Raw genomic sequence first — 22,760 nt, 5'->3', positions numbered from 1 at the left:
GTGAAGGAGGAGTCTTTTGAGGAACAGCTCTGTCATGGGCAACGTGAAATGGGGAAGGGTGGCTCTCTAAATAAAAAGTAGGTTGTGACTGCCACACTGTAGGGGCTGGGAGGCAAGTAATCAAGAGAAATCAGTTTAAATCCATTAAACTTGTTTTGGGTCCAAAATGTGGATGTGATTTTCAGATACTCTGAAGTCCAGTCTAAAGTGGGACTATATACAAAGGTTTTTGAGCAAGGGAAGCCATACAGGAATAAGCACATGGAGTCACAGGAGATCTTTAGCACAAGGAAGATACTCACATGGAGTTAAGACTTGTTATCAATTGCAAATATGGCTTCAATATTAATTGCCCACATGCTGAAAATATTAACCAGCTGACAGAGATGGGTGGGCTACCAGAGGACTTGCACAGGAAACTCAATTTAAGCGTCTTCCCCAGCCCATTCATCACAAGTCATTCATTTGACGTAGTCCTCCAAGAAAATCACCTTGACAACAAAAAAGGCAGCTGTTCAGCTGACAGCCTGAATCACACAGACAGGAAGTGAAGATGCCGCAGGAGTTTCTCTGCTCACCCACTTGGTCTGCCGACCGAACCCTGTGGAGTCGTGGAAGTTGTGTCCACAACACAGGACTGGGCTGCACTGAAGTTATGAGCAAGTCCAGTCTCTGTGTTCTGAGCTACTAAGGATTGAGACCAGGATGAAAAAAAAAAAAAAAAGAAAGAGAGAAAGAAATGAGAAAACATCATTCCAGTATTCATATCTTTTAACAGACTTAAAGTTCAGAATATGTGCCCTTTATCATATATTTCCATCCAGTACAAGATTTTTCAGGTTAGTTTTGCTGAAGTTTTGAAGGAGAGATCAACCTACTTCCTAGGCAAGGTTACTCCCACACATTTCCAATAAAATAGAAATGTTCACTCCTTGCCACTGGGATTATCTTTTTCTTCACTTGGATGTCCCTCCCCTGGGAAATGTCTACTTGCCTGTGCTGTGTGCATGTATGTGCATTGGCAGCTAAAAGGAATGCAATCAGAACCTAGGATTCTATGTGTTCTCCTGGTCATCTCACTTTGTTCACAGCTTCTCCTTTCATCAATCGTTATCAACCTTTCCTAAATGACCTCCTCTAGATGCTATAACTCTCTTAACTACATCTTCCTAGTTGATTCCGTTGATCTTTTAGCAGACATTTACTGTGTACCTTCTTTGCATAGAGCCCATGCTAGTTATTGGGAATAAACAATACATTTCTGAATTCAACCAACATGTATGTGCCAAGCCCATTTTCAATATGCTAGGGAATCTCACAGTCTTACAGAAAAGAGAGGCAAACCAGAAGTTATTTATAATAGAGAGAGGGAAAGTGACGTTACATTAAGTAGACTATGTTTTGGAAGCACAGAATGGATGTGAAATCTGAGCAGACCCAGGGATATCCATGGAAAAGGGTTTTATTTCTTTCACTTTGGCTGAGCCAAATTCATGTTCTGGCTGTTTTCCAAGTATCTCTTATGAGTGGCATTGATTGTTTTGTATTGGGATACTCTTGAGGGAGAGCTAGTTCTTGTTCTCATGAAATCTGAGCAACTGGTGTTCTCTGCCACCTCACATCCACCATCCTTCCATCCCCAGCAACATCAGCACCTGTGCTGAGGTCTGCTCCTCTGGGTCCCTCTCCCTATCACTTTCCAAGCTGACAAGAGAAGGCAGAGCACTCAAGAAAAAATAAATAAACCAAATCACTTGAGTTATTTTCAAAAATTTTGTTGAAATAAAATATGAAAAACATCAAAACCTCATTGCATCTGTCTCTTTGCTTAGGATTCATAGCTCATTCTGTGAAAAACTTAACAATAAAGTTTGTTCCACAGGCGAAATAGAAGATGGCAAAAATGTCAATCTGTTTTGAATCTGTTGAATTTTTGATTTGAATATGGTTTTCCTTCCTTCTAAGGACTGAGCCATCACTGGATACAGCTCAATGTTACTTTTTCTTGTTCAATATCCATATAGGCCAGTAACCTCAAAGCCACATTAGGGAAAATGCACTTGCAAACTGAAGGTTTACATTCCGATTATTTGGGAGCAATTTTAAGAGTCCATGGCATGTCACACTTGTCATTGTGTTGAGGTACATTTTGGGATCTGGAGCTTCTTAAGCTTGGAAATTTATTAATTAGTGAGGAGGCTATCCAACCATTCAGTATCCATATTTCAGTTCCACTTTGTTGCAATTTACTTGTGACTGTGTGTAATATTTTTTGCTGTATATAAATGTTATTGAAGCAATTATATGTAGTAATATTTCTAAGAAAATGAGAGATTTACCAGCATCCTAGAATATATCTCTTCTAAATAATATCTCTTCTAAATATCCAATAATATATCTCTTCTAATACTCCGTTGCATGATCCACATTATCCTGTTTCTCCTTGCCACTGGCGCAGTGACCGGCACGAAGACACACCATAATTGTTTACTAGATAAATATTTAATGCAGCATCAGCTAGGAGTAGTTCCATGTGAGCTACTCATAATGCTAAGGCAATCTAAAGCAATGTACAAGACTTGCAGAAATTATTTTTCTATGCTTCCCATTTTATTTTTTCATTTTTGAAGGCTTACAAATGCTTATCCATATACTTCCAGTTTGAGGGTGTCATATAATGTTATGCTGAAATCATACAGCTTTCACATAAGGTGATAGATAATTGGGAGTCTAACCTCTTCCTTTCTGAGGCTTGTATAATCCTTTTGTAAGCATGTGCTGTTACAGTGAACTTTAGTTCTCTGATATTAAATACGGTATCTTCTGCCAACCTGGACCTTTAATGGTAAATTTGGCCTTTAAGCAACACTGTGGTAAATTTGCTGGAAAGAATATGGGCTCTGAAGCAGAGAGAGAGTTTGTAATTGTGGTGCATCCTCTTTCTACTTGTGCAATATCAGGACAGTTAATGAACTCCTCTGAGATTTACTTTCTTTACCTGTAAAAATGTGAATTGTAGTGAGTTGAATGGTGGGTCCCCAAAAGGTATATCCACATTCTAATTCTCAAAGCCTGTGAATATTACCTTATAGGGAAAAGAAATGAATATTACATTATATGGCAAAAGATATAACTAAATTAAGGATCTTGAAAGGGGGAACTTATTGTGGATATTCTGAATGATCCTGCATGTAATTGAACACGTCCTTATACGAGAGAATAGAGGCAGTTTTGAGACAGACACACAGAGGAAAAGACACATAGAGGGGAAGGAGTCAATATCACCACAGAAGCAGAGACTGAAGTGATGTGGCCACAAGTCAGAAGCTGCAAAAGGAAAAGAACAAATTCTCCCTTCGAGCCTTCAGAGAGTGTGGCCCTGTAAACACCCTGAGTTCAGACTTTAGCCAGAACTATGAGAGAATAAACTTCTGTTGTTTTAAGCCACAAAGTCTGTGGTCATTTGTTTGGGCAGCCACAGGGAATAAATACAGCAATAATAGCTACCTTGCAGAGTCAGTGCGAGGGTCAACAAGAATGTAACTCAGAAACCACAAAGTGAGCACTCAGTAAATGGTAACTACTGTGATTATCATTTTTGCCTAGCCAAGTAGTACACATGCAAATGTTAAAACCAAAATTTGACAGAATAGGCCTAATTTTTGCTTCCAAGAGATGAATAATCAACAAATGACCCCAACTCACTTGTTCAATGATGTCTCCTACAATGTAACTTACACTTAAGGTAACTACATATTTCAGTGTGTCAGGCTGTCTTGGTTTATGCCTGTTATCCTATTGTGCTTAGAGATCACCCTTTTACTTTCAAAGGGCTTGAGTTGGACAATAATTAGTAAGATAGGCCTGTCTACACACCAAGTATGCTGGAATAATAGTGGCTAGCAATCATTGCATGTGTACCATGAGCCTGGAATCATTCTAAGCGTTTAACTTATCAACTCATTTAATTGTCACAAAGCTTTATATCTGCTATGCCCAAGGACATACAGATAGTGAACAGTAAATTTGATGTTGCTTCCCAGACCAACCTGTATGAGTGAGAATCTAGAGTACACTACCACTTTATTTCTTGACAATGCCCCCTAAAGTGTCCACCCTCATCCTTCCTTGCATTTACTAATCAGTTTTCAGCTGCAGTGCTAAGCCATTGCTATATTTAAATATATTGTGAGAAGTTCCATACACTATTTAACAATAGTATGAGTGTTGCATTTCCAACTTATTTTTTAAATAGATTAGAGCTGACTCAAGATTGTACCTACAATAACATAGCACTCATTTACCTGAAATCTGAGAAATAAGAAAAAGAAGGGAGAAAGAGCTGCAGTGAAAAAGGGTAGAGCCATAGGAATATGTGGCAAATGGGAGCACTAATGAATCATGAACATTGCAGTGAGGCACAGAGACACTAAGGGCCACAGACTTTTCTCATCCTGTTACCTTTGTCTGAAACATCTCTAGTTACAATCTCCTGTTGAACATCTATTATTTCTTCAAGTCTTAATTCATATGATCATGAACACATCCCCAAACATCCATGAAACATAAATGGTTTCCTCTTTGGAATGCTCACTGTTGATAAATCAATTTTGCCTTGCATAGGTATGATGCAACATTGTATAGGTATGATGCAAGGCAAAATTGATTTATAAACAATGAGCATTCCAAAGAGGGAACTATAGCATTATGCCTATGCTATGTGGCATAGTGATCTATACACTGGTCTGTCTCCCTAGCTTCTCCGTAGGAACTTGTGGCCAGGAACTGTATCTTTCTCTTTTCTGCATCCCAAGCTCCAGTCACAGTTCCTTTCACATAGAAGAGGCTCACAAACAGTTAGTTTGTGGGTAGAATTATGTCTCCTTGCACCATGCACATTTCTTTGGCCAAGGCTGTAAATACTCTGCCCACTAACTGAACAGTCAGCATTCACTCAGCAAGAATGTGTTCCAGGTAGGGAGTGAGAAGCTGAGAATACAGAAATAGTGTCACTGTCTCTTCTCACTAGACAGAAAGGAGTCCAGTGATTGCTAGAAGAGGTGGTGCTCATATTCAGTGTGTGAATTTGGAAGGATTTACCAAGACTAAGAGGGAAAGGGCACTCTAGCTAGCTTTGGGGTGCTCAAAGTGTGATTGACACATCAGCAGCATCAGCTTCACCAGGGAGCCTGTTAAAAATGCAGAAAGTCAAGCCTTACTACATACCTACTGAATCAGATGTGGAGTACATTGCCTGGGACCTGGAAAGCACTCAGAAAATGTCGCCTATTATTGGTACTACAATATATGAGCTGTATTTTGAATGATTAGGGGGTGTTTTCCAGAAAGATAAAAGATGGGGAAAAAATCCTGGCAGTGAAAAGTACCTGTGCACAGGCAGGCAGACATAAAAAAGAGTGAACTGGGTAAGGGATAAGGCATTTGTAGTAGTCGTACTGGTTGAAGGTGATGACAGAAAGACTCTGGAGCAATAAGTTAGAGGAATTTGGCAAAAGGTCTTGAATGGCAGTCCCAATGCTTCCTTTTTATCTTGAGGATAATTGATAGGTATATACAAAATAGTAATAGGATGCGAATTTATTAGAAAGTATGGAAGATGGGATACAGAGAGAAAAGCCTAGCAGCAGAGTGAACTATTAAGAATATGTGACTACAGTCTTGGCAAGAGATGATAGTTATGGCTGAATTCAAGACACTTTTCTGGATTATAACTCCTAGGCTTCAGTGAGCAATTAGGTAACAGGATGACTATGAGTTTCCTGTTTAGGATGACAAGAAGGATGATGGTGAAGCATTTTACCAGGTGCCTTAGTTAGGCTTAGAGAGCAGCTGCAATCATAGTAAAAGTAACAGCAACCCCAAAATAATAGGTGTGGCAACACAGAAATTTGTATCTCTCTCAAGAAGTCCAGAGCTAGGCAATCCAGGACTGATACAATACCCTACAATGTTGGGACAAACTCCTTTTGTCTGTTAATCCTCCATGCAAAGACTCTCCTCTCAAGGTTACTTCCTGGCCCCAGGTTGCTGCATAAGTTCCAGTTCCAACCACCCTCTCCTTATTCCAGCCATCAGGGAGGAAGAAAAAATGAAGAAGGAAGAGTGCTTTCAATGGCTGTCATTTAAACAGGGCTCCCAAAAGTTGGCACATGATACTTTCACTTATATCTTACTAGAAAAAATAAGCAAAGGGGGCTGAAAAAGGTAGATATTTTGGGGGTGGCCATTTTCTCAGTTAATAAATATTTTGTCATGGTGTTAGAAGGATACAGTAGAAACAAGTAGCAGTTTCTGCTACCATCAAACAAGGAATAGGGTAGAGGAAGCAAGTTCAACCAAGGGAGAAATAAATGTTGACAGTAATGTAGCTATTGTGACAGTCAATGAGAAATACCTAAAAGCCAGTTGGACACATGTCTCTAGAATAGGATAGAAGTGTGAAGACAGAGATAGGAAGTTTACATTTCTTTCCTCCTGTTCCCAGTTGTCCTGAAATAAGCCTTTAAGGTGGTGTAAGTAGCCTATGTATTCCATCCATAGAAAAATTTGCTGGCATGAAAATAAACCCAGAACAAAAAGTGTTATGTTATGACTGTCAAAAATATAGAGTAATTCATAGGGTTTACAGGTAAGAACCTTCTCCCAGGATTGCTCAATAGCTCTGCTACTGATGCCTATGGGCAGGTCATATTTTTCTTGTGTCAGGTTTTGGAGCCATTCTTCATTTTGCTTCATGGATTTTGAGGCTATGAACATTTGAAACCCCTTATGGCAACTTCTTTAAAACATATTTCATAACTTCCTATCTCGATGCTTATGCTTTGCCATGAATGATATTTATTTTCATGACTCTAAAATTATAGAATTTATTTTGAGAGTCAGAGCCTTGTTTTGATTCTATGGCATTTGGAAATCATGGGTACTCTGACTCCTGCTCTAAAGTCTGAAACTCTCAGAACAAAGGTCATTATTCTCCTCCAGCTTTCCTTGTATTCCCAAGGGACTACCCATTGTATTTCTACGAGTAAGGGATTTAGAACCCTAGAGATAATTCCATACACATTTTCCAGGAAGGAAAATAATTGACATTGCAGAGTTAACCAGCCATAAGTTAAAACAGACATCAAGAGCTTGAGGAGGTCCAGAGAGTAACTTATATGAAAGGTCTAAAAATCAAGTCCATTTGGCACAGCAGGAGGAATCCTGAGGAGAAAAGGGAAGCATAGTAGGATCACAAATATCAGACACATGGGCAAAAAACACACTTACCTATGAAAGGAAACCAAAAGGAAGAAGTCACATAAAAACAGATTCAATCTAAAATGACAAAGTGTTCCCTACCAAAATTCTTATGACATTCTTCACAGATATAGGAAAGAACAATCCTAAAATCTGTGTAGAACCATGAAAGACACCAGATAACCAATGAAATCTTAAGCAAAAAGAATAAAGCTAGGGGAATCACACTACCTGAATTCAAAATATACTGCAGAGCTATAATAATCAAGACAGCATGGTACTGGCATAAAAACAGACACATAGACCAAAGGAACAGAACAGAGAGACCAGAAAATGAACCCCATACATTTACAGACAACTGAGTTTTGACAAAGATAATAAAAACACATAATGAGAAAAGGAGAACCTTCAATAAATGGTGTTGGAGAAACTGGATATCCACATACCGGAGACTGAAACTATACCCTTATTGCACACCATATGCAAAAACTAACTCAAAATGTGTTAAAAACTGAAATATAAGACCTGAAAACCTGAAACTATTGAACTCCTAGAAAATTAGGGAAAATGCTTCATGACATGGATCTGGGCAATGATTATTTGGATATGACCCCAAAAGTACAGGCAACAAAAGCAAAAACAGATAAATAATATTATGTCAAAATAAAAAGCATCTGTATAGCAAAGGAAACAACAGAGTAAAGAGCCAATCTATGGAATGAGGAGAAATATTTGTAAACCACACATCTGATAAGTGGGTAATATCAAAAATATACAAGGAACTAAAACAACTCAATAGCAAGGAAACAAATTAACCAGATTAAAAATAGACAAAGCACCTGAACAGATATTTCTCAAAAGAAGACATTTAAATGGTGAACAGGTGTATGAAAAAATTCTCAATATCACTACTCATCAGGGAAATGCAAATTAAAACCACAGTGAGGTATCACCTCACACCTGTTAGGTTGGCTTTTATCAAAAAGACAAATGACAACAAGTCTTGGTGAGGATGTGGAGGAAAGGGAACCCTTGCACACTGTTAATAGAAATATAAATTAGCACAGCTGTTACTGAAAGTAGTACAGAGGTTCCCCAAATTAAAAATAAAAATACTGTATGATCCAGCAATCTCACTACTGGGTACATATCTACACTAAATGAAATCAGCATGTCAAAGAGATAGTGGCACTCCTATGTTCATTGCAGCATTATCCACAATAGCCAAGATATAGAATCAACCCAAATGTTCATTAATGGATGAACAGAAAAAGAAAATGTGACATATATACACAATGGAATACTATTTGACCATAAAAAAGAATAAAATCTTGTCATTCACAACAACATAGATAAATCTTGAGGACATATATTAAATGAAATAAGCCAACCACAAAAAGACAAATATCATATGACCTCATTCATATGTGGAATCTGAAAAAGGTGATCTCATAGAAACAGAGTAAAATGCTTATTACCATGGGCTGAGGTGGTGATGGAAGAGTGAGGAGATGTTGATCAATAACACACAATTTCAATTAGATAGGAGAAATAAATTCAAGAGATCTATTACACAACATGGTGACTATCATTAAGAGTGATATTTTGCTGCTATGGTTTGAATGTATCCCCCAAATTCCATGTGTTGGAAATTAATCTCCAAATTCATATGTCGATGGCATTTGAGGGTAGGGCCTTTGAGAAGTAATTAGGTTAGCTATAGTCAGAAGGGTGGGGTCCCCATGATGGGACTCGTGGCTTTATAAGAAGAAGAGAGATCTGAGCTGGTACACACTTGCCCTCTGACCATGGGATACCCTGCACCATGTTATGATGCAAGAAGACCCTCACCAGATGTTAGCACCTTGCGCTCAGACTCCCCGGCCTCCAAAGCTCTAAGAAATAAATTTCTTTTTTAAATAAATGACACAGTCTATAGTATTCTGTTTTAGCTATAGAAAATGCACTACAAAAATTACATTCTTAAGAAATTCTGAGTAGGTCATAAGTATTCTCACTACAAAAACAATAGCTATGTAAAATAAAACATATGTAAATTAGCTTGATGAAGGCATTCTTCAAGGTACATATGTTTTAAAAACGTCATGTTGTACATGACAAACATATAATTTTATTTGTCAATTTTTTAATAAAATAAATCATTAAAAACCTAAAATGAGACAGCCTTTCTAACGTTTGAAAATACCTACTGAAAAAAAAATTAGTCAAGTAGGAAAAAAAGAAGGCATTTCTGATGTAGTAAAGACTAGTTATGTCAATCAGTGTCCTATTTATCAATAAAACACCAGCGGCATTTCCACTCAAATCAAAAATAAGACAATGATGCTTATTGTTGCTACTGTCATCTGATGTAATTCTGTAAATTCTAGAGATCAAAATATAACAATTAAAGAAATAAGATGTATAATCATTAGAAAGGAGGTGACAAAAAAGTCATTATTTACAGATGGTGTGATATATACACATGTACCTAGAAATGCCAAACAAATCAACTGAAAAGCTATTTAAACAAATGAGAATTTTGGATGATAGGCAAGAACAAAAAAAGGTAAAAAACCAATAGTTTGTCTACATATCAACAGAAATGAATGAGAATATATAATCAAAAAATATCCCATTAGTAATGGAATGGCAAACATCAATTTCTAGTAATATACCTAACAAATTGCTGTGCTAAGTGCAAGGGCACATAAGCAAAGTGAGCAGAATCTATCCATCTGATCCCCCAAGCTCTCATTATCCCATTGAGAGTCATGCTAGGGCTGGGCTGTGCTCCAGAAGAGGGCCCTGGCCCCAGGTTTCTTTACTTATTTGTATAGTGAGGGAGGGGCACAGACACCAACTGACTGCAATTACGTGATCTCTGTGTTCTTGGAAAGAGTCTCATTAGAACAGGGCACCAAGCTAAGGCATCCCCACTTCAACCAGGATCTTGAAAATCAGCACTGTCTGTATCAACCAGATAAATTGCTGTCCTGTTGAGCCAACATAGGCCTGCTGATAGCTCATAACAAAGACCCTAGAAAAGAGAATGAGACTGCCTCCAAGGCCACACAGGAGATAAAACTTTTCTCCCTCCTCACTAGTAAATGGCAAGACCTCCATTAAGAAAAAGCAAAAAAAAAATTCTGGGGAATATTAAAGAATACTTCAATAAATATATTTATTCTATTGACTCATTAATTCACTGACAAATATTTTTCGAGAACCTGGCCTGCTGGTCACTGTCACAAATGCCAGGTAGACAATGGAGAAATCTCATGGAACTTATAGTCTAAAGGGAACGACAATAAAAATAAGCAAATAATAAATCTTTAATTAAAATAATGGCAAACATTAGAAATCAAATAAATACAGGGCCGTGCTAACAAATACTCCAGGGATGGGTCTAGAATAGGCTGGTTAAAAGAGACTGTAACAGAAGGTCATGTTTAGGGTGAGATTTGAAGTATCAGAAAAGTCCACGTACACAAAGAGCAGAGAGAACGGTATTTCAAGAAGGAGAAACAATGTGAGCAAGAGCCCTGGGTTCAAAAAGAGTTAGAAGTGTTTCAGGAACAGAAAGGAGGCCAATGTCATTAGAAATTAGTGGGCAAAGAGGATAATGGTGCCAAATGAAGCTGGAGGGGAAAATGAGAATGGGCTTCGAGGCCATATTAAACAGTTTGGATTTATTTGAAGTGCAATAGGAAGTCATTGATGAGCAATAGATGAAACAGTTATATTATCAGGTTTATGGTTTTTAAAAAATCACTTCGGCAGCAGCATGCATGATGAGCTAGAGAAGGGAGAGTGGAAACAGGGAGATCGTTAAGGAAAATATTGACATAGCACAGGAGAAATGATCATGGCTCAGAATAAAGTGCTAGCAATGGAGACAGAGAGAGGAGGGCATATTTAGGTAATATATTGCAAATAAAAGGAATTCTTAGAGATAATGTGTACGAGGTGAAACAGGAAAAAAATCAAGGAAGTCGTCCAGGTTTCTGGCTTGAACAACACAGGTCTCTGTGAAGTGGCAAAGACTGGACAAAAAGAATTTCGAGGAAGAGAGCTCAAGAGTTCAGTTTTGAAGATAGTAAATTTAAAATGATTGTGGGACATCTAAGAGGAGCTGTCAAGTAGGCAGTCAACCCTAAGAGCCTGAACTCCAAGAAGAGATTTAAGCTAAAGATATAAATGGAGCTGTCAGCACGTCAATGGTTTAATCCAGGAAAAGGATGAAATCACCCAGCATAGCGGTCCAAACTGAGCCACAATAGTTGCCATATCTTGTAGCATATCTACGTACTTTTTGTAGAAATCATTTTTCTAAAATGTCCACTTAAATACCCTCTTTCATGTCTTCCAAAGCAATCATAACTGTGAAATGTCCTGTTTAATATGATAGCAACATTATAATTTAACATGAAGTATAATAAATATATAACTATTAAAGGAAAAATGTTTGCCTGTATGCCATCTAAAGTCAACTTTGAGTCCACTAGGAGAATGTATAACATCATTCAGGACATACTGACTAAAGAAAGACTGGGACTATGTAAGAGCCTGGGAACACTTAAATATTTAGATTTTGGGTGGAGGGGGAAAAAAGCCTGCAAAGAGCCTGCAAAGACTGAGCAGCCAGAAAGGAAGGAGGTACACCAGAAAAATTCGGGTATAGTGGGTGTCATGATGTGTCTGCCACCCAGACTCCCCTTCAGAAAGAAAGGACTTATTCCCCTACCCCAACTTCTCACCGGGGACTTACCTGCAGCTGGAGTTATCTGACTGCAGTCACATGCCCTCCTCAGGGACAGCCATGTCCAGTGGTGGTCCAGTGGGTCTAAAGGCACAGGCTCCTCACCACCACTCAGGACAACTCCGAAGGGCCTGTTCAGTTTCATGGGGTTGGTCAAAGTTTTTGTGGACATGCATCCCAGCCCAACTTCTCCTTCTGTTCCTTTTTATTGCCTTCCCTTCCCCATAGGTATTGAATCCCAACAGCACTCCTATATCACTTCCTGTATGCTGATCTTGTCTCAAAGTTGTCTTTCTGGAGAATTCATGCTGCGTTATGTGGTATTTCAAAAGGAAAGAGGGAAGAGTGTGTCATGAAAAAAGAAAATACTGAAAAGTCATATAAGAAGCCGTAACACTATTCTTGGTGGAAGGCCTCAGGAATTGCAAATATGCAAATTTTCATCAACTTAATTTGGGTATTGTTTGGAAGAGAAGAATATCTAACAGAAAAAATAAACAAGTGAAATACTTTTTTAAATCTTTGAAAAGAGTAAATAAGAGAAGATCATCGTTTCTCTAGAATCTAGAGGGTAAAACACACTGAAGAGTGACAATAAGTCATATAGTATAGGGGTGATGACAGAATAAAAACAGATTAAGAATAAATGAAAAACCCAAAAAAGATTTAAATCAATATATATAAATACATATGCATAAGTAGGAGTAATTCAGGCAAAAAATGAGAGGTAGAGTTTTTCAGCAAATGAATTCATATTCTCAAGGGCCGGGGTATTTTTGAGAAAAACAATTCAACAAACAGAAATTCATTATACCTACAGCAAAGACAAAGAAAACAAGCATGGCATAATGTAAGACAAAAAAGACAGTTAGATCAAGAACCTACTAAATCATATAAAAGATTTCAGATTTTGTCCTAAAGGCAATGGGAAATCATCAAAAGCTATGCTGTCCAATATGGTAGCCGCTAAACCTAAGTGCCTGCATGGACTTCAAATACGGGTGGCTCACACTGAGAGATGCTCAAGTATAAAATATTTCATGGAAATTTTCATAAAATGTTTATATGAAAAAGTATGTAAAATATCGAATTAATAATTTTTATATTGACTTGAAATTGTAATATTTGACTATATTGGGTTATATATAATATATTCTTAAAATAAATTTTATCTGTCTCTTTCCTTCTTTAATGTAGCTACTAGAAAGTTTTAAATTACATAGATGGCTCCCATTTGTGCATCATGTCATATTTCTAACGAACAGGGTTGACGTGAGCTCATTCAGCCAGGAAGTGACATGATCAATTTTGCATTTAAAAATATCTCTCTGGCTTTAGTGTGTCTCCTCCAGTTTCCCATTTATGTTCATGCTAAGTTTTTATCTTTTTTTTTTTTTTTTGCGTTTTTGATCTTTTAACTTCCTTCTCCCCATCCTCTTGCTGGCCCCATGCAACACCCTCCTCACCATCACATTACCCTCCTGGGTAAATATTTTGTTCTAATAAATAACAGACCATTTGCATAGGATTTTTGGGGTGGGAGAATGTTGGGTTTTTTGTTTGTTTGTTTGTAGAGTGTAAGATTGTATCTCTTCGGGGAAGAAAGGCAAGTATAGGGAAGTCAGGAAGGCTGGCAGATACACAAAATAACATGTGATCTCACCTCAAGTTGATGAGTGCTACCTCCCTGCAAAGAATATCATCCCTGCATGACCATCTTTCCATATAAGAGAGTACCTTCCCAGCCCCAAAAGGAACAATTCTCTACAGACTGCCCAATACTGAATCTGTTCTTTCCTCATCAGCATCCTACTTCTCTTCATCAACACTACCTGTGGTTCCCACCACAGTTCTCAGATACTCTCTAGAGAGTATATGGAAGATGGCTTATGGAGGTATATGGAAGCAGCTAGTGTGTGCTCCTCTCATGGTGTTGCCAGGGACTGGGGGGAGGAGGAAATACAGACTTGTTCAATTGGTATGGAGTTTCAGTTATCCTAAGTGAACTGGCCATTACACTTAAGCATCATCTACAGGATCGCAGTCCAAAACTTCAACCCCCAAAATACTTTGCTAATATACACCCTGTAAAACCAAGGACAAGAATCAAGCTACAGATAAAGACCCTACATAAAGTCTTGGCCTTCTGAAAGCTTCCAGAAAAGAAGGCTACAGACTGTACTCAATTTATAATGCAGTTAAAGGAAAATTGGCCCACAGAGATTAAAAAGAAAGAGCACAAGAACTTTAACAATTCAAAAAGTCAGAGTGTTTTCTTTCTTCCAAACAATTGCACTAGTTCCCCAGCAAGGCTTCTTAACTGGGCTGAAACGGCTGAAATGACAGAATTAGAATTGAGAATATGGATAAGAATGAAGATCACTGACATTCAGAAAAAAATGTCAAAACCCAATCCAAGGAATCTAAGAATCATAACAAAACAATACAGGAGCAGATAGATGAAACAGTCATTATAAAAAAGAATCCAACTGATCTGATAGGGCTGAGAAAACACACTACAAGAATTTCATAATGCAATTGCAATATTAACAGAAGAATAGACCAAACCGAGGAAAGAATTTCAGAGCTTGAAGACTGGCTCTCTGAAATAAATCAGTCAGACAAAAATAAAGAAAAAGGAAGAGACAAACCTCCAAGAAATATGGGATCATGTAAAGAGACCAAATCTATGACTCATTGGTGTCCCTGAAAGAGAATGGGAGAAAGGAAGCTACATGAAAAACAAGATTGAGGATATCGTCCATGAAAACGTTCCCAAATTCGCTAGAGAGGCCAATATTCAAATTCAGAAAATGTAGATAACTCCTGCAAGATGTTACACAAGAAGACATCCACAAGACACATAATCATAAGATTCTCAAAGTTCCAAATGAGAGAAAAAATGTTAAAAACAGCTAGAGAGAAGGGGCAGTTCACCTATAATGGGAGACCTATCAGGCTAACAGCAGACCTCTCAGCAGAAGCCATAGTAGCCAGAGAGATTAGGGGCCTACATTCAGCAATCTTAAAGAAAAATTTTCCAATTAAGAATTTCATATCCAGAAAAACTAAGTTTCATAAGTGAATGATAAATAAGATCCTTTTTAGGCAAGAATATGCTGAGGAAATTCCTTACTGCTAGACCTACCTTACAACAGGTTCTGAAATAAGTGCTAAATACGAAAAAGAAAGACCATTATCAACCATTACAAAAACACAGTTAAGTACATACACCAGTGACACTATAAAACAACTACAAAATAATCTGCATAATAACCAGCTAACAACATGATGACAGGATCAAACCTGCACATATCAATACTAACCTTGAATGTAAATGGGCTAAATGCCACCATTAAAATGCACAGAGTGGCAAGCTGGATAAAGACGCAGAAGCCAATGGTATGCTGTCTTCAACCCCATCTCACATGCAATGACACCCATAGGCTCAAAATAAAGAGATGGAGAAAAATCTACCAAGAAAATGGAAAATAAAAAAAAGCAGAGGTTGGTTACAAACCTAATTTCAGACAAAACAGATTTTAAACCAATAAAGATCAAAAAAGATAAAAAAGGGCATTATAAAATAGTAAATCATTCAATTGAACAAAAAGATCTAACTATCCTAAACATATATGCACCCAACACAGAAACACCCAGGATCATAAAGCACATTCTTAGAGACCTACAAAGAGATTTAGACTATCACACAATAATAATGGGAGACTTTAACACCCTAATGACAGTAGACAGATTATCAAGGAAGAAAATTTAAAAAGATATTCAGAACCTGAACTCAGCACTGAATCAAATGGACCTGATAGACATCTACAGAACTCTCCACCAAAGAACAACAGAATATACATTCTCACTGCCACATGGCACATGCTCTAAAATCAACCACATAATCAGACATAAAATACTTCTCAGCAAATGCAAAATAACTGAAATCATAACAACTACTCTCAAACTATGGCACAATAAAATTAGAAATCAAGACTAAGAAAATCACTCGAAACCATATAATTACATGGAAACTGAATAACCTACTCCTGAATGACTTTGGGGTAAATAATGGAATTAAGTCATAAATCAATAAATTCTTTGAAACTAATGAGAACAAGATACAACATACTAGAATCTCTGGAACACAACTAAGGTAGAGTTAAGAGGGAAGTTTATAGCACTAAATACCCATATCAAAAAGGTGGAAAAGTCTCAAATTAACAACATAACAGCAAAAACACAAACACCAGACAAGCAAGAGGAAATCAATGCCAAAGCTAGCAGAATACAATAAATAACCAAAATCTGACTTGAACTGAAAGAATTTGAGACACAACAAAAAACTACGCAAAAGATCAATGAATCCAGGAGTTGTTTCTCTGAAAAAATTATTAAGATAGATAAACCACTAGCTAGACTAATAAAGAAAAAAGAGACAAGATCCAAAGAAACATAATTAGAAATAGCAAAGGGATGTCACAATTGATCCCATAGAAATATTAAAAAAAAACTATCAGAGACTACTATGAACACCTTTATACACACAAACTAGAAGATCTAGAAGAAATCAATAAACTCCTAGACACATAGTTCCTCCCAAGACTGAAATAGGAAGAAATTGAATCCCTGAACAAACTAATAATGAGTTCAGAAACTGAATGAGTAATAAAAAAGAAAAACTCACAACCAAAAGCAGCCCAGAATCATATGGATTCACAGCCAAATTCTATCAGATGTATAAAGAACTGGTATCATTCATTGGTACCACTGAAACTATTCCAAAAAACTGAGGAGAAAGGACTTTTCCCTAACTCATTCTATAAGGCCAGCATCATCCTGATGCCAAAATCTGGCAGAAACACAACAACAAAAAGAAGTTAAGGTCAATATGCTTGATGGACATCAATGCAAAAATCTTTAACAAAATATTAGGAAGCCAAATCCAGTAGCATAATTAAAAAAAAAAAAAAAAAAAGCTAATCCATCACAATCATGTAGGCTTTATACCCGGGATGCAAGGTTGGTTCAACATGCAAATCAATAAATGTGATTCATCACATGAACAAAACTAAAGACAAGCATATGAAAAAATGTTCAACATCACTAATCATTAGAGAAATGCAAATCAAAACCTCAATGAGATACCATCTTATACCAGTCACCATGGCTATTACTAAAAAGTCAAAAAAATAACAGATGCTGGTGAGGTTGTGGAGAAAAGAGAATGTTATACACTGCTGGTAGGAGTATAAATTAGTTTAGCCATTGTGGTAAGTGGTGTGGTGACTCCTCAAAGAACTTAAAATTACCACTCAACCCAGCAATCCCATTATTGGGTCTATACCCAAAGGAACATAAATCATTCTACCATAAAAACACATGTATGCATATATTCATTGTAGCACTATTCCCAATAGAAAAGATGTGGAATCAACCTATCAGTCCATCAGTGGTAGACTGGATAAAGAAAACCTGATATATATACAACATGGAATACTATGCAGCCATACAAAAGCATGAGACAGAGGCCTTTGCTGCAACATGGATGGAGCTGGAGGCCATTATCCTAAGCAAACTACCACAGGAACAGAACACCAATACTGCATGTTCTCACTTTTAAGTAGGAGGTAAACAAAAAGAACACCTGGACACTAGACGTGGAACAACAGACACTGAGACCTACTTAAACATAGATGCTGGGAGGGGGGAGAGGACAGCTTCCCTATGTAACAGACCTGCATTGATACTCCTGAACCTAAAATAAAAGTTAAAAAAGAAATAGTAACATAAGAATAAATACTTCCTGAACGAAGAAGAGGAAGCCTTTACTGCTCATTCCTGCCAACCAAAGTGTCCGAGGGAGGAGGTCTGTGGTGTGTATCTATGAAAAGGCCTTTTCTCTAACAGCTTTGGGCATCCCCAAGAGTTAAATACAGAGAGTTCAACTTCATTGCTTGATCTTTACCAGCTCTGGTCACAACTTTTTATTATAAGAATAAGCCTTTAAAGGACTCTGGGGAATTGGACACATGCTGGAAGTAGCCATGGAAGTTCAAGCTTAACAGCAAGTCTTAAGGATACCAGGTGAGTGTCCTTAAGAGCACTTTCTCTAGTCTCTTCTAGAGAAAGTGCAGGGACTGAGTCATGCAACGCAGCTGATGATTGCTGAATCTGAATCTGCACTGCCTTCAAGGGCTCATTGCTAACAAATGGATATATGCTCATTACTAAAGGGCTGGTGACTGGAGGGAAGAACTCACAGCAAGAGACCTTCAAAGCCAGGTAAGAGACCAAGACAGCTTTTTCGAATTGGGGGTGGCAACTTGAAAGGCCTACCAGGCAGGAAATGTAAATGAATTATGTAGGCCAACTCTGAAAATGTGAGAGCACATATGAAGTGGTGGTGCGTGCCTGTAATCCCAGCTACTCAGGAGGCTGAGGCAGGAGAATTGCCTAAACCCAGGAGGCGGAGGTTGCGGTGAGCCGGGATCGCGCCATTGCACTCCAGCCTGGTTAACATGAGTGAAACTCCGTCTCAAAAAATAAATAAATAAATAAATAAATAAATAAATAAATGAGGCTGCTGTAATTCATTCCGTGAATCTTCCCATTTTCTTTTTTCTCTTAATTGAGGTATGGTTGTCAAATTAAAATTCATCTTTTGATATATATTCACATTGTGAAATGATTACCATAATCAAGCTAATTAATATATTCATCATCACAGACACCATTGTGTGTACATGTGTGCTTGTGTGTGTGTTAAGAATAGTTGAGATCTATTCCATTAGAAAATTTTAAGTATACATTATAAACCCTAATCACCATGCTGTACATTAGGTTTCCAGAACTCATTCATCTTCTTAATGAAAGTTTGTACCATTTGATCAATATCTCCCCTTTTCTTCCATCTCCCAGTCCCTAGTAACCACTGTTCTACTCTCTGTTACTTTGAGTTTGACATTTTCCCTAGAGAAGCTGAATATAGAGAAAATTGGTTTTATGTTAAAATGTTCACTCTTTTAAAGTTAGCAACTAATACACACACACACACACACACACACACACAAACACTACCATATATACATACTACTATGAAGGACGAACAAAACTCAACTGTGGGCTCATATTTGACACTAACACATTCTCTGCATACTTCTAGGGCAGACCAGTTGTGTAGCTTAGCTTTAGTTCAGTAATTTCAAACTTGTCTGTAATCTATGACTGCCATTGTGTGTATATGTTTGCAGTGTTGAAAAGACTTAACCATATAAAATGTTAGCAATAGTTTCACTTTTCAGATTAGAATCAAAAAGCTAAGTGAAGGCTGTGAACAGGAGCAAGAGGATCTCAAGTATGCAGGATGGGAATCAAGGAACAACCATTAGCAGACAAAGATGATGACAGAAAAAAAATGTCTGGTAATAAAGAAAGAATGCCCAGGACAGATATGGAAACTAATTTATAAACATGTTATGCTCTACATCAGTTAGCCAGTTGGGGTTGGCATTTATATTCATGTAAATAGTTAGTCTCTATTGAAATGAACACACTAGGTTTGGCTAATTTGCACATAACACAACCAAAAGTCTCATAAAAGAGAGCAGCTTGCAGTTTATCTCCCATCCAATTCCCTAAAAGGGCTCTTCTGGGAGAGAGAAGAGGGGGTGACCCCAGCCTTGCACATCAAGACTGAGTTTCCTCCTGTATAGCTTCATGGTTAGATGGCACGGGGCAACCATGCAGCATTCTAAAAACTTCAAAGCGATGACAACAGAGGCAGTGACCAGATCAGCAAGAAAGGATCCACTCACCAGATGCCAGTGTGGAGCAAATACTGTATAGCTGGAGATCCAAAATTAATGAAGATACTTCCTTGCCTAGAAAAGCTTACATTCTAGTGGCGGAGTATTCATTTAAGAGAGAGTGAGAGAGACAGAGACAGAGATTTTTATCTCCTACCTCATTCTTTCCCCCAGTTTCAACATCCCTGCAATCAGAGCAATCCCTGGCACCAAGCTTAGTCCTAGTTACATATTTGTAATTTTCAAGCTCTGAAATTGGAATGATAGTTAATTTAGTAGCTGTCTCCCTACCATGCCCCAGGAGGTTCAGATTCCATAAGGGTGCAAAAACCTATATTTAAAATAAAAATCCCCTGAAGGGTTTCTTATGATCACCCTGGCAAGAGTAGCCTGATTTTCACCCTCACTTCACTCTCCATCCCCAAAGCCCTGACTACTTCTGCTAGTTATTGAAGAACCAGCCTCAGGGCCTGAAAATCATAACCACAGCCACGACACAAAGCTCTGTTCACAAAGACTGTTCAAAGCCATGGAATGCTCTGGCTCTTTCATAATTGTAATAGATATTGAAATGAAGCACATTCTATTCTCTCCACAGGGAGAGCTTTTTTCTTTTTTCCCCTTCAGTTCAAAGACTTCTCCTCGTACCCTGATAGCATAATAATTTGCTTTTCTTTCCTATTTATGTATGCTTATAGACACACACTCCTCTGTTTTTGTCCTATTTCAATAAAAATTGACACAAACTTTACAATGAATGGCTCTGATATAACTGATTGTTCTCCCATTGAGTAATAATACTCATAAAAAGAAATGGAAGGCACAAGAAGATCACAAAGTGGGCAGAAATTGGAATCAGAGGGAAACTGTTTAGCATTTATAACTTCCATAAACTTAACCTTGTATTTGTGTCAGCTACTTTACAGTTTTCCAATTTACTTTTTAATTGAGTCCTTTTTTTCAGCCATGTTTGGAAGATATAACTCTATGTCGTCTTTCCAAACCAAACCACTTTAGTTCAGTTCAATTGATCTCCCTTTATATTTATTATTCTTGGGCCCAACATATATCACTTTCCATTTGGCCAACTGCAAATGCAATTTACCGTGCATCAAGCCACTTACACAGCAGATCTGCATTAGTTAATATTTTATTGGGGTGTTTGCTGTTAGCCCTGATCACTGCCACTTACCATACTGTTTAAGTTTTCAAAACAGAAAGAGTAACTCGAATGAACTGATTTACTTGCCTGACTATATAGTTTAACCATGTGAAGTGAGGCTATTGCTGGAGGCACATAAAATGTGTAATAATTGAACCAACTTTGGTTGCAGACTCTCTGAAAACTTTACAGAAATGTGCAAATTGCCCTCTATGCTTCCTTTCCAATGTGGTCTCCTGAAAAGACCCTGGAGCTAAAAGATCAGGGACCTGGAGTCTGATACTGGCTCTGCTACTCACACATTCTGTAACCGTAGGCCCTTTTCTCTGTCTTTGCTTTTTGTATGTTTCCTGGTTTTGGAATACCTACAGAATGCCTCCTGAAGCATTTCACGGTCTTTTTCTGGGAAGATGAGTCAGGAAAAATTGATTAACCAACAAGAAAGGAGATCAAGTGAACAGCAGAAAGGGAAAGATATGGAGCCAAGCATAGGGAGTCTCAAAAACCCATGGAAGGACAACTCAAGAAACTGCAGATGGGAGCAGACAAACAGGAGGTGGCTGAGTTTAGAGTTACAGATACTCAGATCTATTTAAAGAGAAAGTAAAGGCATCGCTGATCCTAGATGTGACGTCCTTCATTTCCAGTGCACTTTGAGGAATGAAAGAAAGTATAAATGGGAATGCATTTTTCATTCAGTGTTGAGCTGGGTGCTGAGGATACACTGATGAGCAAGGCAGACACTCCCTACCCTCTTGGTGCTCATAGCCAAAGACTTCTTAATATAAAGGATAGGGAGGTATAAGCTATTACTATTGTCGATGGTGTCTTGTTGTTGAAATTGGATTAGTCCTGATTCTTCCTGTTGGAAAATACAAAATTCTTTCAAGGTTTTCCAATAAATGCTACTAAAATAGGTTTACCACTGGGAAGGTGCCATTTGACCAGTCTCACCATTTTCAAGGGCTTTATGCAACCATTTATTCAGCTTCTAATTCTAATTCTAACCCATTCATTCAGAATGTTCAGCTATTTGACCAGCATCTAATTCCTAGCTAATTTTTACACAAGTTAAAGAAACATATTTAAAATATTCGTATTTATCTGAAGACAATTCTGATTTGTTTATACTGGCAAAGTCTCATTTAGATTTATGATTTCTTCCTATGTGTCACAGCATTTTCCACATGTGTCTGTTATAGAAATTATCTGATTGTCTTACCAATTTCTACTAGCTCCTTGGGGACAACAATTATGTCTTAATAATTTTTGTGTCACTAGCACCAAGCACCTACCATACTACAAGCATTGTGGAAGCCACTGGAGATATACAGATGATCAGATATTGACCTCCTTTTCAGGAGCTTATATTCAAGTGGCATACATGTACTTGTAAACAAATAAATGCAATAAAATGTGCTGTGGGTTATATCAGTTAGCATGCTTTAGGCTGCAATTAACAGAAAAGCCGACTCAAACTGACTTAAAAAATAAAGAAATTTCCCTGCTCTTTTTATCTTTATTTTTCTTCCATCCTTATGTTCCTTTCATTTCCCATTCTGGGCAGAGATGCTGGCATCTGCAGAAGCCAAGTGGTGAGAGGCTGGGGATTGGAAGGGGCAGAGGAACAGATGACTGGGGTACTTGGAAGATGGTGTAAACAAATAAATAGATTGAGGATAATGAGAACCAGGTTTCTCATTATGTATAAAAGGATTTTACAAGCATGAAAAAAAGGAAGGCTAAAAGGAACCTTGAACTATTA

The 22,760-nt window shown here is 37.7% G+C and overlaps 1 pseudogene; it reads left to right on the top strand.

Annotated features, from left to right (window-relative positions):
• The first annotated feature begins 553 nt into the window (after nt 1-553).
• The window catches only part of LOC108294602, an 82,853-nt pseudogene continuing 60,646 nt past the window's right edge, over nt 554-22,760 (top strand).

This window comes from Cebus imitator, unplaced genomic scaffold (genome assembly GCF_001604975.1).
Source record: "Cebus imitator isolate Cc_AM_T3 unplaced genomic scaffold, Cebus_imitator-1.0 Scaffold591, whole genome shotgun sequence".
NCBI classification, from domain to species: Eukaryota; Metazoa; Chordata; class Mammalia; order Primates; family Cebidae; genus Cebus; species Cebus imitator.
The sequence above is the reverse complement of the archived record's forward strand: the minus strand, read 5'-3'. Positions and strand labels throughout refer to the sequence as shown.